The sequence below is a fragment of the Halichoerus grypus genome, chromosome 9 (assembly GCF_964656455.1).
Source record: "Halichoerus grypus chromosome 9, mHalGry1.hap1.1, whole genome shotgun sequence".
Lineage (NCBI taxonomy): Eukaryota > Metazoa > Chordata > Mammalia > Carnivora > Phocidae > Halichoerus > Halichoerus grypus.
In genome coordinates this window covers 17,418,461-17,435,288 of record NC_135720.1, presented here as the reverse complement: position 1 = coordinate 17,435,288, position 16,828 = coordinate 17,418,461, and the positions used below count along the sequence as shown (strand labels likewise).

Below are 16,828 nucleotides of genomic sequence, written 5' to 3'. Positions count from 1 at the left end.
TCCTTGTCCACTCTCTGTCCCAACCCATAACTCTCTGTCACATCACCTTGTTTTATTTTCTTGGTGGCACTTACTACTGTGTGGCATAATCTATCTCTGGATTGTCCAACTCCTCACAGGGAATATAAATTTCCTGAGAGCAGGGTTTGCCTTGGATGCACTGTACCCCCAGGGCCAGGCATCCATTGGGCCCTCAGTAAGGATTTGTTGAATGCATGCCTGGATATGGCTCAGATTTTGGCACGTTCTCAACATCTTTGGAGTGTTTTAAAGACCATGACAGTCTGAAGAAAGATTTTATATTTCCAGTGTCACTTAAGGACATTCCATACATCTTTAGCACCATGAAATCTACCGTAGTCTTCTGACATAAGGACGAAAGATGATATTCTTATTTGGCAAATTCACCAGAAGTATTTAGGCGAAACCACAGTTTGTAGTACAGGGGTTCTTAATCTGGGTCCATGATCCCTTAGAAGGTCCATGTGTGAGCTGAAATTATCTGCAAAAATTATGGCATTTTTAGGGGAAGTGGGTTCATAGATTTGTCAGATCCCCAGAGGGGTTAGGCCCAAATAAAATTTACTTCATTGTAGAAAGAGTATTAGAGATAAGTTCATAAGATCTGTGTTTATGTTCTAGCGTTGCTACTTGCAAATAATATAAATCTGTGCCGATTATGTAATTTAATTAGATTCTACTTTCCTCATCTCTAAAAATAATTTTTTTGCATTCCAACTTCCATGTACCTGGCACCAGGTAAAAGTGTATTTAATTTCATCACTGAATGCTAGGTGTTTTACTGCATCTTATGGGTAATGGCAATGAGGCTCAGAGCACACTCAGATCACTTGCCCAAGATCACATTCATCCCCAGGTAAGTTCTAGACCAAGACCTATGCTTCTTCCACTCTCCAAATTGTCTGCTGTTGAAGAATTTGCACTACCCTACATTTGGCAATACATTTTTCCTGGGTAGGATAATTTCTTGCATCACTTCACAGCATAAAGAGAAAAGCAGCTAGCTGGTGATGTGTTTCTTCCACCAGGTAAGTCTCATCCTGAACCAGTTAAGAGCTCTGTGAGCCGAGGAGTATAGATCTTATTATCCATTCTTTACAGAAGTGAAAACTGAGGTAGAAAGAGGGTCAGTAATTGACCTTATGTCAGAAAGCTAGTAATTTGCAGAGCTGGAAGATTATACTTCAAACCCTAATATTTTCTTACATATCCTATTAAGATGACCTTGGGAATCTTTATTCTGCTAAGACTTTTTACTGGAGAGCCGACTCTCTATCTTCATAGTTCAGTTTTTGGCTCTTCTTCAAAAAATTATTTTAAAGTACTTTGCAAAGCTTAAGCAATATTTTTCTCTAAGAAGACAGGAAGGTATGTGACATGCCCATTGAATAAGGACTAATGACATTGTTAAGAAGGGAGGAAAAAGGATATCGCTTCTACATCGATTTCAGCTCTTATACATTAACACCAGACAATGACCTCTAAAATGAGGAAAGTGGCAGCTTAACATTGTGAAGTGACAGGGATTTTGGAAATGAGTAATTAATTTTGGTCAGAGATTCAACTCTGTAGCTACATGGCTGAGTAAAAGGTGACTGAAAAATCACATGAAAGCAACTGGTGAGTGTGTGACTTAAATTTTTTCTCTTCTCACTCCATCGATACGAATGGTCTATTACAATTTGTAAAAAACAGAGAAAATAGTGACACAATTTCCAACAGAGCCTTTAGGTTCCAGTGACATCACAGTGGCCAGTCCTTAGGAACAACTGTGCAGTGCAACTTTTGATTTTAAATACATTTGTCCTTGGGGCTCCTGGGTGGCTCAATTGGTTGAGTGTCTGACTCTGGGTTTCAGCTCAGGTCATGATCTCAGGGTCGTGGAACTGAGCTCCACATTGGGCTCCTGCTCAACAGGGAGTCTGCTTGAGATAAGATTTCAAGGCACTGGTCAGGAAAGGGCAGGTGTTATCAGCTCCTGACTGTTTTCAGTGCATTTCTGCCCCATATGCCAGGGCAACTCCGCAGCTGCCTTCTTTCTCTCCTTTTTCCTTGTGGTTCCTTTTCCTCCCTTCTATCAATGCCTTAGTCTACTGACCAAATATCCTCATCCATTTTCTTCAACACATTTGCTTTGGAATACTTCTGGCTGTCTCTAAAAATCAAATCAGTCTTCAAAGGATGAAGGTACGTGCCCTTCAAGAAACTGACAACACAAAGGGAAATTCAGAAATAAAAGGCCCAAAGGTGCATAATGAAGATGTTATAGTTTGAATGATTTCCCTGAATTATTTTCCTGGCCTTCTACTTTCTTTGTCTATAGTTCTTTTGTTAACATTGACATAGAAAGCATTTCAGGTTCATGGGGGCTGAGCTGGAAGACAGAGAGAGAGAGAGAAAAAAGGCGGGTTATGAGAAACATTGGTCTTGGCTGTCCCACTCCAGTTCCAAACTACCACTGCTCAGGGAAGTTCGGAAACACCCAGATAATTTGAGGCTTCTCTAGACTGAAGAGGAGGAGACTAGATCAATATCTCTCGCTCTCTCCCTCCTCTCTCTGTGTCTCCTTCTCTCTCTCCCTCCCTTCCTCCTTCCAACCCCCCTGCTCCCCAGCCATTAAGGATACAAACCAGGAAGCAGGCTATCATCAGACACCGGATCTGCCAGTGCCTTGATCTTGGACTTCCCAGCCTTCAGAACTGTGAGAAATAAATGTTTGTTGTTTAAGTCCCCCAGTCTGTGGTATTTTGGTATGACAGCCTGCACTGACTAAGACAGCAGCATTCTCAGAATGATAGGGTTTGTTCACACTTCCTTGGAACAGATTCGAGAGATATTAAGCCTTGTGGAAAGTCACTGGATTAACACAGTGCCAACGAGCCAGAGGTTAGAAGGGGCTGAGGAAGGATTCTAAGCAGAGAAGGCCTGGGATGGACACACTGAGATCTAGAAAATTTCCTATGGTCCCTCAAGGTTGTGGGGGGCCAACAGAAGGTGACCGGCTCTTCAAAGCTGGTGGTCACTTCATGCAGGGTGAGGAGACTTTGCAGCAGAGGTGGTTAAGCGGATGGCCCTACACTAGGAGCCACAACAGTGAGAAGCAGAGAGCAAATGGAGAGGTCACCAGCCGTGGACTGCAGTGGCTGGTGTCACCAGGGCATCCATGACTATGAGTCACAACAGCTACACATCCCTTGGTGAAGCGCTAAATGTTTCCTACACAGAACCATCTTTGCTGGGAAGAGGGGGGCCTTTGCAGGGAATTTGCACCTTGAATTTGACTGAATGCTGACCCCAAAGTGACCAAGCGTAGCGAATGCAATGGGAAAGAGATTGTTTCCAACCAGAAGAGGCTGAGCTAGATAGATTCCTGCTACCCCTAACCTCTACTGCTCTAGGGAATAGGCCTCTGGAATAAGATGTGATCAGTTAACAGGAAATAAAGAAAGTGTCATATTTTTATATTTTAAGTGATGACATTGGGATTTAAACAAGTATCCATAATTTGAGGGTGACAACAATCATTTGGATTAACAATTTAAAAAAAAACCTACCCTATTACTTTAGTGTCATGTTTTTTAAGCAAGGCAGATGAGTCCATCAAATCACTAATTAAAAGCAAAAAAATAATCTTGTGATCAATGAATAGATTGGAATTTATGTTTGTGCTCAGCTGCATGAAAAGCACAAGGCATATTTCATAATAGACCAATAACACTGCATTACATAAAGTTCTACACGAAGTTCATCTGCAAAAGAATTATTCAGCTAGTTATTGGACATAATGTCTCTAGAGGCCCCATGTGAGTTCCCACTTTGCCAGGTTTTTCTTGCCTCCTACAAACTCCTCCATCTCCCTGGCCTGACATCTGGCTTCCTCCCCACCAATAATGTGCATCAGATACAGTCGATGTAAAAGCTACACAAGGAACTCATAACCATGACTTCAGAGTCCCACAACTCTGGGACCAAAATAGTGGCCAATTCAATCATCTATCTTATTCATTATATTTGCCTAGAAGCAACTCTGAAATCTAAACATCACTTTCGGGGCACCAGGGTGGCTCAGTTGGTTAAGCCTCCGACTCTTGATCTCAGCTCAGGTCTTGATCTCAGGGTTGTGAGTTCAAGGCCTGCATTGGGCTCCACGCTGGGTGTGGAACCTACTTTTAAAAAAATCACTTTCACACTCAAAGGAGAAAGATTGGTAAGAGAACTTTAAAAATCAAAGAAAAATTATTCCTTTTGGAAGTGAATTGAATATTCAACTTCACTAAAGATTTTAATGACTTTACTCCTTATAGTATGTAACAAGCAATTTAGCATTTAATAATGCCTTATATTATTGTCAAATTTCTTCACTTTTGACAATCTTGTCTTCCTGAAAAGATTGCGAATTCTTTGAAGGCTGAACATCTGGTGTTACACTTTTCTGTTTTGCTTTGTGGTAATTAGCAGGGTGGTAGGCACATAATAGTGCTACATGTTTATTTATTGCATGATTAAAAGGAATATATTAATTTTAAACTACATTAACATAGATTAAAAGTCAGTCAAGAATTTTTTATAAGAGAAACATAAACAAAAACTTGGATGCAGTATAGAACCTCTTATGAACACGGTGAAAAATAAATCCGCCAGACAATCCACTCTAAGGTTAACGTAATAATTTCTACTGCCAAGAGATCTAAAAATATGGTCCAAACAGCAATCTGCACTGTTAAAGTGATAAAGCCCTTATCTATTAAGGTAAGACATTCAATGCTTGGACTTATTAAAAATGTTTTTCTTTAACTGTAAACAAACTTCATTTTTTAGGCTTTTTATGTAGACTAAACAAAGACTTTTTTAAAAAAAGATTTATTTATTTATTTTAGAGAGAGAGTGTGTGCGCATGAGCAGGAGCAGGGGCAGAGGGGGAGGGAGAGGGGAAGCAGACTCCCCATGGAGCCCGATGTGGGGCTCCATCTTGGACCCTGGGATCACAACCTGAGTCGAAACCAAGAGTCGGACACTTAACCGACTGAGCCATCCAGGCACCCCGACTAAATAGACTTCTAAAGAAAATTCACTATGGAAAGAAAAATGCCTGTTAGGGGCTCTCCCTTTTCTCAGAGTTGGAAGAATTAGACTTGCACCTTGTTGTGTTAGGACTATGCAACAGTGTCTAAAGCTATAGTACCTTTTTGGATAAGTGGTTTCTTTCCGCAAAAAGCTAAGTCATGCCTGTCTTTTGTGCATTCCCTATATTAACATTATTTTCTCTGCAGCATCTGTTTAATTGAAATAGAATCAAGAGTTTGTGCTGAACGCTTGCCTAAAAGCTAAGAGGCCATGAACACCGGCACAAAGGGGAGAATCTCTAAGGAACCTTTGGACAAATGACAGTTGGTTTCCCGTGATTGAGGTCCCCCATTCTTAGCAATGATGACCCCACAGATCTCCACCCTTCTTCTCCGAGTAGGCTCACCATTGTCCCCCAGACACATTTTTGTAATCTTTCTCAGTCAGTTCTTGTTATTTGGAATGCCCTCTGGGCTACTGCTAAGCTATAAATCCTACCCTGCAATCCAGTTCATGTGCCCTCTCTTCCAGGAAGCCTTCCTAGACCAGGTCTCCCATAGGTAATATTCATTATTCTTACGGTTTGTATCTTCATTTGTAAATGGGGAAGATAATAGTGCCTACAGCATGAAGTTGTTGTGAAGATTAAATGACTTAATTCATGTAAAGTGATTAGAACATGCTAGAAACATAGTAATACTAACAGTTTGGCTATTATTATTAATTACAAAACATCTGATATTTAAAAGTCCCTTTTGTTTAATGTTTTCTTTCTTTCTTTGCTTGCTTCTGTGTTTATGCTTTATCTCCACAAGAGAAGGAGAAGAGTAATGTGGGTTTGTAGCTGGAGAGCCCCCTTGTTCTTGATACGTGTGTAGCTATGTGCAGAGATGTGCTGCACACTGGAGAGTGTACAGAGAACCCAAGATCAAGTCCCATAGACACAATGACGAAGGATCCATGAGCCTGGAAACCCGTGAAATTTTAATCTTATTAAAACCTTGTTCACTCATTTGACTGCACAATTCCAAGGGAAAGAAACAGATCAGGCTGGCTTGTGATTCACCATCATTGCAATATGGGCATTCCAGCTCAAAAACTTTCCTGGAAACAATCCTAATTTTAGCAGGGCAGTGAAAGAAGAGGCTACAAACATAGCCCAGTGGTCTTCTAGAGCCAAAGCTCAGAGAGTTTGGCTTTCTAAGAGAGTGAATTCCTCAATCCCTGAAATGAGCAACAGTTCTGAAGATAAGTGGTACTTCTGCCAAGGTGAATGGTAACATCAGGCGAAACTCATGGGTTCATATTCCTTTTATGATTCCATGAGGTGTTCATAATCACAGGGAATGGCTGAATTCCTAATTAGACTAGCAGTCATGGAGGTGATGAGGATTCCTTCCTTCCTTCTTTCTCTCTTTCCTTTCTTCCTTCCATCCTTTTTTCCTTTTAATAAATATATTTCACACATCAAACAATTCCTTTGATGATTATCTGAATGTTCTAGCAGGGTACAGACTGGCTCTTCATTCCCCCTACCTCTCATTCCCAACTGGCCAGCCATGGAATAATGAGAGTTGACTCACTGAACTTCATTCAATTCCTTCATATTAAAAACTAACCTTTCTGGGGGGGGCGAGCAAGATGGCGGAGGAGTAGGAGACCTGGATTTCGTCTGGTCTCAGGAATTCAGCTGGATAGGGATCAAACCATTCTGAACACCTACAAACTCAACAGGAGATCGAAGAAAAGAATAGCAACAACTCTCTGAACAGAGAAGCGACCACTTTCTGGAAGGTAGGACGTGCGGAGAAGTGAATCCGAGGCGATATTCGGAAGGATAGACGGCGGGGGAGGGGCCTCCGTCGGCTGCTTCTGGCAAGTGATATAGAGCCGTGGAGCACAAAATCGGAACTTTTAGAAGTCGGGTCCGCTGAGGGACGTCACTCTGGTGGCTAAGCGGGGGCTGGAACCCTTGCTGGGACAGTGTGGTCTCAGGACCCTCGGGGTCACAGAAAGCCCGGGGGTGCCTGAGTGCGGCAGAGCTCCCAGGTATCGGAGCGGGGAAGCCGGCTGCAGAGACGGAGCCCAGGCGCGGGCTCTCAGCTCGGGGCTGCCATAAACCGTGATCCGCGGCACAGTCGGGCCACTGCTCCTCCAGCAGGGACCCAACAAGCGGCAGATCCGGGGAGACTCACCTTCTTCCCCCAGGAGGAGAGGCGCGGGTGCGCACCGCAGGGATGTGCTGGGTTTGGAGACTCCACACGGGGTCGGGTGCCAGAGACAGAAACGCGCGGTCACAGGCCAGGTGAGCACGGAGTGCAGCCGGAGACCGGGGAGACGGGAGTGACTGACGGCTTTTCTCTGAGGGCGCACTGAGGAGCGGGGCCCCAAGTTCTCGGCTCCTCTGGGGCGGAGATTGGGAGGCCGCCATTTTCACTCTCGTCCTCCAAAGCTGTACGGAAAGCTTGCAGGGAACAAAAGCTCCGGAGAGCAAACCCGAGCTGATTACTTAGCCCGGACCCTGGCAAGGGCGGAGCAATTCCGCCTCCGGCAAAGACATTTGGGAACCACGGCAACAGGCCCCGCCCCCCGAAGATCAGCAAGAACAGCCAGCCAAGACCAAGTTTATCCACCAATGAGAACAGCAGAACTCCAGCGCTAGGGGAATAATGCACATAGAATCCATGCCTTTTCCCCATGATTCTTTAGTCTTCCAAAGTTAATTTTTTTTAACTTTCTTTTTTTTTTTTTGAATTGTTCTTTTTCCCTTTTTCAACCAACATCTTATCAATCCCTTTTTTAAAAAATCTTTTTTATTTTTCATTTTTAAAGTCATATTCTATCCATTCATAATAGTTAACCTTATTTTTGGTATATATATATAAGTTGTTCTCTCTTTAAAATTTTGGGATACAGTTTCTTCTAACAGACCAAAATATACCCTAAATCTCTAGTGTATGGCTTTGTTCTAGTCTCCTGCCTGATCACATTCTCTCCTTTTTTTTTTTTAAATCCTCTTCTTTCTTTTTTCAACCAACTTATCTTATCAATTCCTTTTATAAAATCTTTTGTAATTTTCATCTTTACAGTCATATTCCATCCCTTCATCGTATTAACCCTTATTTTTGTACATATATAAGTTTTTCTTTCTTTAACATTTTGGGAGGCACTTTCTTCTAACAGACCAAAATACACTGAAAATCTAGTGTGTGGCACTGATCTATGCACCAGCCTGATCATATTTGATCATATCCTGTTTTTTTGTTTTGTTTTGTTTTTGTTTGTTTTTATCTTTTTTTTTCTTTCTTTTTTTTCTTTTTTCTTTTTTCTTTCTTTCCCTTTCTTTTCCCCCAGTTTTAGGTCTCTTCTGATTTGTTTAGTGTATATTTCCTGGGGATGTTGTTACCCTGTTAGCATTTTGTTCTCTCATTCATCTATTCTCCTCTGGACAAAATGACAAGACGGAAAAAATCAGCTCAAAAAAAAGAACAAGAGGCAGTACCGACTGCCAGGGACCTAATCAATATGGACATTAGTAAGATGTTGGAACTAGAGTTCAGAATGATGATTTTAAAAATACTAGCTGGGCTTGAAAAAAGCATGGAAGATATTAGAGAAACCCTTTCTGGAGAAATAAAAGAACTAAAATCTAACCAAGTCAAAATCAAAAAGGCTATTAATGAGGTGCAATCAAAAATGGAGGCTCTAACTGCTAGGATAAATGAGGCAGAAGAGAGAATTAGTAATATAGAAGACCAAATGATGGAAAATAAAGAAGCTGAGAAAAAGAGAGCTAAACAAGTACTGGATCACGAGGGCAGAATTCGAGAGATAAGTGATACCATAAGAAGAAAAAACATTAGAATAATTGGGATTCCCAGAAGAAGAAGAAAGAGAGAGAGGGTCAGAAGGTATACTGGAGCAAATTATAGCAGAAAACTTCCATAATTTGGGGAAGGAAACAGGCATCAAAATCCAGGAGGCACAGAGAACCCCTCTCAAAATCAATAAAAATAGGTCAACACCCCAACATCTAATAGTAAAACTTACAAGTCTCAGAGACAAAAGAGAAAATCCTGAAAGCAGCTCGGGACAAGAGATCTGTAACCTACAATGGTGGAAACATTAGATTGGCAACAGACCTATCCACAGAGACCTGGAAGGCTAGAAAGGAGTGTCATGATATATTCAGAACACTAAATGAGAAAAATATGCAGCCAAGAATACTATATCCAGCTAGGCTGTCATTGGAAATAGAAGGAGAGATAAAAAGCTTCCAGGACAAACAAAAACTAAAGGAATTTGCAGACATGAAACCAGCCCTACAAGAAATATTGAAAGGGGTCCCCTAAGCAAAGAGAGAGCCTAAAAGTAACATAGACCAGAAAGGAACAGAGACAATATACAGTAACAGTCACCTTACAGGCAATACAATGGCACTAAATTCCTATCTTTCAATAGTTACTCTGAATGTAAATGGGCTAAATGCCCCAATCAAAAGACACAGGCCATCAGATTGGATAAAAAAACAAGACCCATCGATATGCTGTCTGCAAGAGACTCATTTTAGACCCAAAGACACGCCCAGATTGAAAGGGAGGGGGTGGAAAACCATTTACCATGCTAATGGTCACCAAAAGAAAGCTGGGGTGGCAATCTTTATGTCAGACAAATTAGATTTTAAACCAAAGACTGTAATAAGAGATGAGGAAGGACACTATATCCTACTTAAAGGGTCTATCCAACAAGAAGATCTAACAATTGTAAATATCTATGCCCCTAACATGGGAGCAGCCAATTATATAAGCCAATTAATAACAAAAGCAAAGAAACACATAGACAACAATGCGATAATAATGGGGGACTTTAACACCCCCTTCACTGAAATGGACAGATCATCTAAGCAAAAGATCAACAAGGAAATAAAGACTTTAAAATGACACACTGGACCAAATGGACTTCACAGATATATTCAGAACATTCCATCCCAAAGCAACAGAATACACATTCTTCTCTAGTGCCCATGGAACATTCTCCAGAATAGATCACATCCTAGGTCACAAATCAGGTCTCAACCAGTACCAAAAGACTGGAATCATTCCCTGCATATTTTCAGACCACAGTGCTTTGAAACTAGAACTCAATCACAAGAGGAAAGTCAGAAAGAACTCAAATACATGGAGGCTAAAGAGCATCCTACTAAAGAATGAATGGGTCAACCAGGAAATTAAAGAAGAATCAAAAAAAATTCATGGAAACAAATGAAAATGAAAACACAACTGTCCAAAATCTTTGGGATGCAGCAAAGGCAGTCCTAAGAGGAAAGTATATAGCAATACAAGCCTTTCTCAAGAAAGAAGATAGGTCTCAAATACACAACCTACACCTAAAGGAGCTGGAGAAAGAACAGCAAATAAAGCCTAAACCTAGCAGGAGAAGAGAAATAATAAAGATCAGAGCAGAAATCAATGAAATAGAACCAAAAGAACAGTAGAACAGATCAATGAAACTAGGAGCTGGTTCTTTGAAAGAATTAACAAGATTGATAAACCCCTGGCCAGACTTATCAAAAAGAAAAGAGAAAGGACCCAAATCAACAAAATCATGAATGAAAGAGGAGAGATCACAACCAACACCAAAGAAATACAAACAATTATAAGAACATATTATGAGCAATTATATGCCGGCAAATTAGATAATCTGGAAGAAATGGATGCATTCCTAGAGATGTATCAACTACCAAAACTGAACCAGGAAAAAATAGAAAACCTGAACAGACCTATAACCACTAAGGAAATTGAAGCAGTAATCAAAAATCTCCCAAAAAACAAAAGCCCAGGGCCAGATGGCTTCCTAGGGGAATTCTACCAAACATTTAAAGAAGGATTAATACCTATTCTACTGAAACTGTTCCAAAAAATAGAAATGGAAGGAAAACTTCCAAAATCGTTTTATGAGGCCATCATTACCTTGATCCCCAAACCAGACAAAGACCCCATCAAAAAGGAGAATTATAGACCAATATCCTTGACGAACATGGATGCAAAAATTCTCACCAAAATACTAGCCAATAGGATCCAACAGTACATTAAAAGGATTATTCACCATGACCAAGTGGGATTTATCCCTGGGCTGCAAGCTTGGTTCAACATCCGCAAACCAATCAATGTGATACAATACATCAATAAAAGAAAGAACAAGAACCATATGATCCTCTCAATAGATGCAGAAAAAGCATTTGACAAAGTACAGCATCCTTTCTTGATCAAAACTCTTCAGAGTATAGGGATAGAGGGTACATACATCAATATCATAAAAGCCATCTATGAAAAACCCACAGCGAATATCATTCTCAATGCGGAAAAACTGAGAACTTTCCCCCTAAGGTCAGGAACATGGCAGGGATGTCCACTATCACCCCTGCTATTCAACATAGTATTAGAAGTCCTAGCCACAACAATCAGACAACAAAAAGAAATAAAAGGCATCCGAATTGGCAAAGAAGAAGTCAAACTCTCACTCTTTGCAGATGATATGATACTTTATGTGGAAAACCCAAAAGACTCCACCCCAAAACTGCTAGAACTCATACAGGAATTCAGTAAAGTGGCAGGATATAAAATCAATGCACAGAAATCAGTGGCATTCCTATACACCAACAACAAGACAGAAGAAAGAGAAATTAAGGAGTTGATCCCATTTACAATTGCACCCAAAACCATAAGGTACCTAGGAATAAATCTAACCAAAGAGGCAAAGGATCTGTACTCAGAAAACTATAAAATACTCATGAAAGAAATTGAGGAAGACAAAAAGAAATGGAAAAAGTTCCATGCTCATGGATTGGAAGAACAAATATTGTGAAGATGTCAATGCTACCTAGAGCAATCTATACATTTAATGCAATCCCTCTCAAAATACCATCCACTTTTTTCAAAGAAATGGAGCAAATAATCCTAAAATTTGTATGGAACCAGAAAAGACCCCAAATAGCCAGAGGAATGTTGAAAAAGAAAAGCAAAGCTGGTGGCATCACAATTGTGGACTTCAAGCTCTATTACAAAGCTGTAATCATCAAGACAGTATGGTACTGGCACAAAAACAGACACATAGATCAATGGAACAGAATAGAGAGCCCAGAAATGGACCCTCAACTCTACGGTCAACTAATCTTCGACAAAGCAGGAAAGAATGTCCAATGGCAAAAAGACAGTCTCTTCAACAAATGGTGTTGGGAAAATTGGACAGCCACATGCGGAAGAATGAAACTGGACCATTTCCTTACACCACACACAAAAATAGACTCAAAATGGTTGAAAGACCTAAATGTGAGGCAGGAGTCCATCAAAATCCTAAAGGAGAACACAGGCAGCAACCTCTTCGACCTCAGCCGCAGCAACTTCTTCCTAGAAACATCGCCAAAGGCAGGGAAGCAAGGGCAAAAATGAACTTCATCAAGATGAAAAGCTTTTGCACAGCAAAAGAAACAGTCAACAAAACCAAAAGACAACTGACAGAATGGGAGAAGATATTTGCAAATGACATATCAAATAAAGGGCTAGTATCCAAAATCTATAAAGAACTTATCAGACTCAACACCCAAAGAACAAATGATCCAATCAAGAAATGGGCAGAAGACGTGAACAGACATTTTTCCAAAGAAGACATCCAAATGGCCAACAGACACATGAAAAAGTGCTCAACATCACTCGGCATCAGGGAAATCCAAATCAAAACCTCAATGAGATACCACCTCACACCAGTCAGAATGGCTAATTAACAAGTCAGGAAATGACAGATGTTGGTGGGGATGCGGAGAAAGGGGAACCTCCTACACTGTTGGTGGGAATGCAAGCTGGTGCAGCCACTCTGGAAAACAGTATGGAGGTTTCTCAAAAAGTTGAAAATAGAGCTATCATATGACCCAGCAATTGCACTACTGGGTATTTACCCCAAAGATACAAATGTAGGGATCCGAAGGGGTACGTGCACCCCGATGTTTATAGCAGCAATGTCCACAATAGCCAAACTGTGGAAAGAGCCAAGATGTCCATTGACAGATGAATGGATAAAGAAGAGGTGGTATATATATACAATGGAATATTATGCAGCCATCAAAAGGAATGAAATCTTGCCATTTGCAATGACGTGGATGGAACTGGAGGGTATTATGCTGAGCGAAATAAGTCAATCAGAGAAAGACATGTATCATATGACCTCACTGATATGAGGAATTCTTAATCTCAGGAAACAAACTGAGGGTTGCTGGGGTGGTGGGGGGTGGGAGGGATGGGGTGGCTGGATGATAGACATTGGGGAGGGTATGTGCTATGGTGAGTGCTGTGAATTGTGTACGACTGTTGAATCACAGACCTGTACCTCTGAAACAAATAATACATTATATGTTAAAAAAAAAAAAGAAGAAGAAGAAGATAGCAGGAGGGGAAGAATGAAGGGGGGAAATCGGAGGGGGAGACGAACCATGAGAGACTATGGACTCTGAGAAACAAACTGAGGGTTCTAGAGGGGAGGAGCGTGGGGGGATGGGTTAGCCCGGTGATGGGTGTTAAAGAGGGCACGTACTGCATGGAGCACTGGGTGTTATACAAAAACAATGAATCAGGGAACACTACATCAAAAACTAATGATGCAATGTATGGTGATTAACATAACATAATAATAATAATAATAATAATAATAATAATAATAATAAACTAACCTTTCTTTCAACAAATATTTATTGAGTGACCACCAACTGTCAGCACTAGCCTAGGTGCTGGGGAAAGAGCAGTTAATGAATGAGACAAAATCATGATATTTGTTTTCCAGGGAAGGGAGATATACACCAAATGAAAAATACCAACATTTCAGATTACGGTAAATTCTATGGAGAAAACGAAAAGAGGTGAACGGAATAAGGAATGTAGGTATGTGTGTGCATTATGCATGGGGCAGTTAGGGAAGTCTGCTTTGATAAGGTAGCGCTGAACAGAGACTGGAAGGAAGGCAAAGGGCAAGCTGTGTACAGATCTGGGGAAAGAACTTTCTAGACAGAGGGGATCACAAATGCAAAAGCCTGGATAGAGAAGCAAGTTTTCTTTGGCAAACAACGTTGGGGCAAAATGTACAGGGAAAAGTGATAGGAGATGAGGTCAGAGAGACAATGGGGCCAAATTGCAAAGGGCCATGGAGGGCACTGGAATGACTTGGGCTTTTCCTCTGAGTGTTGTGGGAGCCATGGGCAAGTTTAGAGCAGAGGAGTGACATTCTGGCTGCTGGGAGGAGGCCGAATAGAGAGCAAGAGGCTGGGAGCAGGAAGGAGGAATGGCAGGGACTGCTGGTGGCCATTTAATTGCTACTTGTCCTTTCCTATTTTAGTACTAGAACCCTGATTTTTTGGTGGCTGCGGTGTGCCCAGCTGAAATCTGTTTCTTGGATCTCCCTTAGAGCTGGACCATAGTCCTGTGACTATGTTCTGGCCAAAGAACTGCAAGAAGATGATTGGTAGCATTTTTGGAACCGTGTTTAAAAACAGCCTACTCCGTTGGGAGGAGGTCTTTTTTCTGCTTTTGCTTCCTCCTATAAACAAAAAGGCTGGAGCTCCAGTGGCCATCTTGAATCATCAGGTGTCCTTTAGAACGAGGATGGTGGAACAGAAAGCTCCGATAGCTCCCCGATGAGAGCATGGAGATGCCCCACCAACTCTGCACTGCCTATTTCTGGACTTGTTTCACATGAGAGAGAAATGCACTCCTATTTTGTTCAAGCCATTGTTATTTGGGATTTTTTTATTTTATACACGGCTGAACCTAAACATAACCAATACTGGAGCCCATGGCAATGCTCCAGGTGAGAGAGCTGGTGGACCAGCGTGGTAGCACAGGAAGTCAGATTCTCATTATGTTTTTGAAGGTAGAGCCTTTAGGATTTGCAGATGGGTTAGACACAGGAGTGAGGGGAGGAGAAAAAGTAAGGAAGACTTCTGGGTTTTGCATCAAGTGTCTCAATAGCGCCATTAATTGCAGAGAGGCAGAAGGCTAGAAAGAGAGCATGCAGGGGTGTGGGGCTGGGCTGGGGCGGAATCAAGAGTCCAGGGCAGTGGCAAGTTGGCCTCGCTAGAAGCAGGGAAGGACACAGTGAAACAGGAGGGCAGGTAGAGAGCGTGGGCCATGCACTGGTGGAAAAATGAAGGCGCTCCTGTCCAATGCTTCCATTTTTTCAATCAAGTACGAGGTTGGGTCATCAACCGAGACTGAAGGGATGGAGGTAGAGGGTGGAGGTGGGAGGAGAGAGACAGAAGGGTGAAGTAGTCATTTTAGAGCGGGGATTGCTGGGCAGCAATGAGCGAGCTTCACTGGACATTTGGGCTAATTTAAAGTGAAGCAGTTAGCAATACTGTGTGTCTTTTGGCAGTCCAGTCCGGCGGCACCGTTGCACAGGGTTTTGCCAGGCAAGTACGCACCATGTAAAACGAAAGGAACTAGGGAATGAATGAAGGGGTGTCTGCAAGTTGGGGATCACAAGGAAGGATCAGGAATCAAAACTGGAGAAGGAAGCAAGTGAACACACGAGAGGAATGATGGATTGAAAATTTGAGGGTTCCTGAAAAGGCTGAAAAATGGCCAGAGTGTGGGCACTTGAGGAGCTAAGCAGAAGGACAGGAGCTGATGGTTAGAGGGGGCTACTGTCGAAAATGAGGGGCTCAGATGAGAGAAAGGAAAAGTCACTGAAGAGAAAAGGGATGGAGAAGTCCAAGATACTAGATGGACGTCAAGGTGTTAAAGTATAATAAATGTAAGACTAAGAATAAAAATTGTTCACAAATTCCTATAATGAGTTGATTTATTAACTGGTTTGAATAAGATAACATTCATCAGTATAAGTACTTTAGATTAAAAGGTTTTTTTGTTGTTGTTGTTTGTTTGTTTTTTTTTTTTTTTTGATGGGACATTTATATACTCCAAAGAGCAAAGTTTTACCCCCAAAACTAAGTTTTTGTTAGGTGAAAATACAAGACATTTTTTTTCCATGTGAAACTTCTTTGTATCTTGATTTCTTTTCCTTTCTGTTTTTAAAGGTGATTCATCCATTAATGCAATCTTTTAAAAACTGACTCGTTTTTTCTTTTAAAATTCTTCATGTCACAGTGTGTTTCTTCTAAGCTGAGCCCTGTCCCCTTTCCTTGCCTCATAACTTTTTCACAATTGAAAAAAACCACTTATTCCCATATTTACTTACTTTTACAGCTGTTTATTTCTTTTCTTCCTGCTTTATCTCCCTGTTATAACCTCACTCTTGCTCAGATTCTTTTGTTGAGGGGAAAGAACTGGAAGATTTCCCAAATCGTTCCGGGAGAGAAGTCTCTAGACCTTGGGCAGGGCTTGCAAGACACAGGATCTTGCACAGTGCATCTAATGAAAAACATTCACATCACAGGGCCGGGCCGCGGGTACAGGTCTGATTTGTCAAAGGTGGTCTCTGAAACATTATCAAACATTATCAACATTGCTTTGCTCCCATCCCTCAGTCCCTCTTCATTAACTCAAAAATTATTAATTGAGAGCCTATTCTGGGCTACTCAGCGTGGTGATTAAAGTAATTCGCATTAATGGGCAATGACTGATTGGCTTAATTCTCTCAGGGGCATTCACATTTCTCAAATGTGCGTATTAATCTAAATAAATCTCTGATTCGTGGAATAAATGTGAAACAAACCATTAACAGTCTATTCAGGATTTTTGGT

The 16,828-nt window shown here is 41.3% G+C and overlaps 1 long non-coding RNA gene across 3 annotated transcripts in view; it reads right to left on the bottom strand.

Annotated features, from left to right (window-relative positions):
* LOC118524742 (uncharacterized) overlaps positions 1–16,828 on the bottom strand; it is a 37,755-nt gene that overhangs the window by 19,217 nt on the left and 1,710 nt on the right. The window contains exons 2-3 of one of the 3 annotated variants that reach the window (XR_013441059.1): positions 16,324–16,563; positions 7,680–7,743 (exon numbers count right to left, since the gene is read on the bottom strand). This is a non-coding gene — a long non-coding RNA (uncharacterized LOC118524742). Of the gene's footprint in view, positions 1–7,679; positions 7,744–15,913; positions 16,564–16,828 lie in introns of those variants that run through there. The other 2 variants (XR_013441058.1, XR_004911811.2) reach the window with 2 other exon arrangements.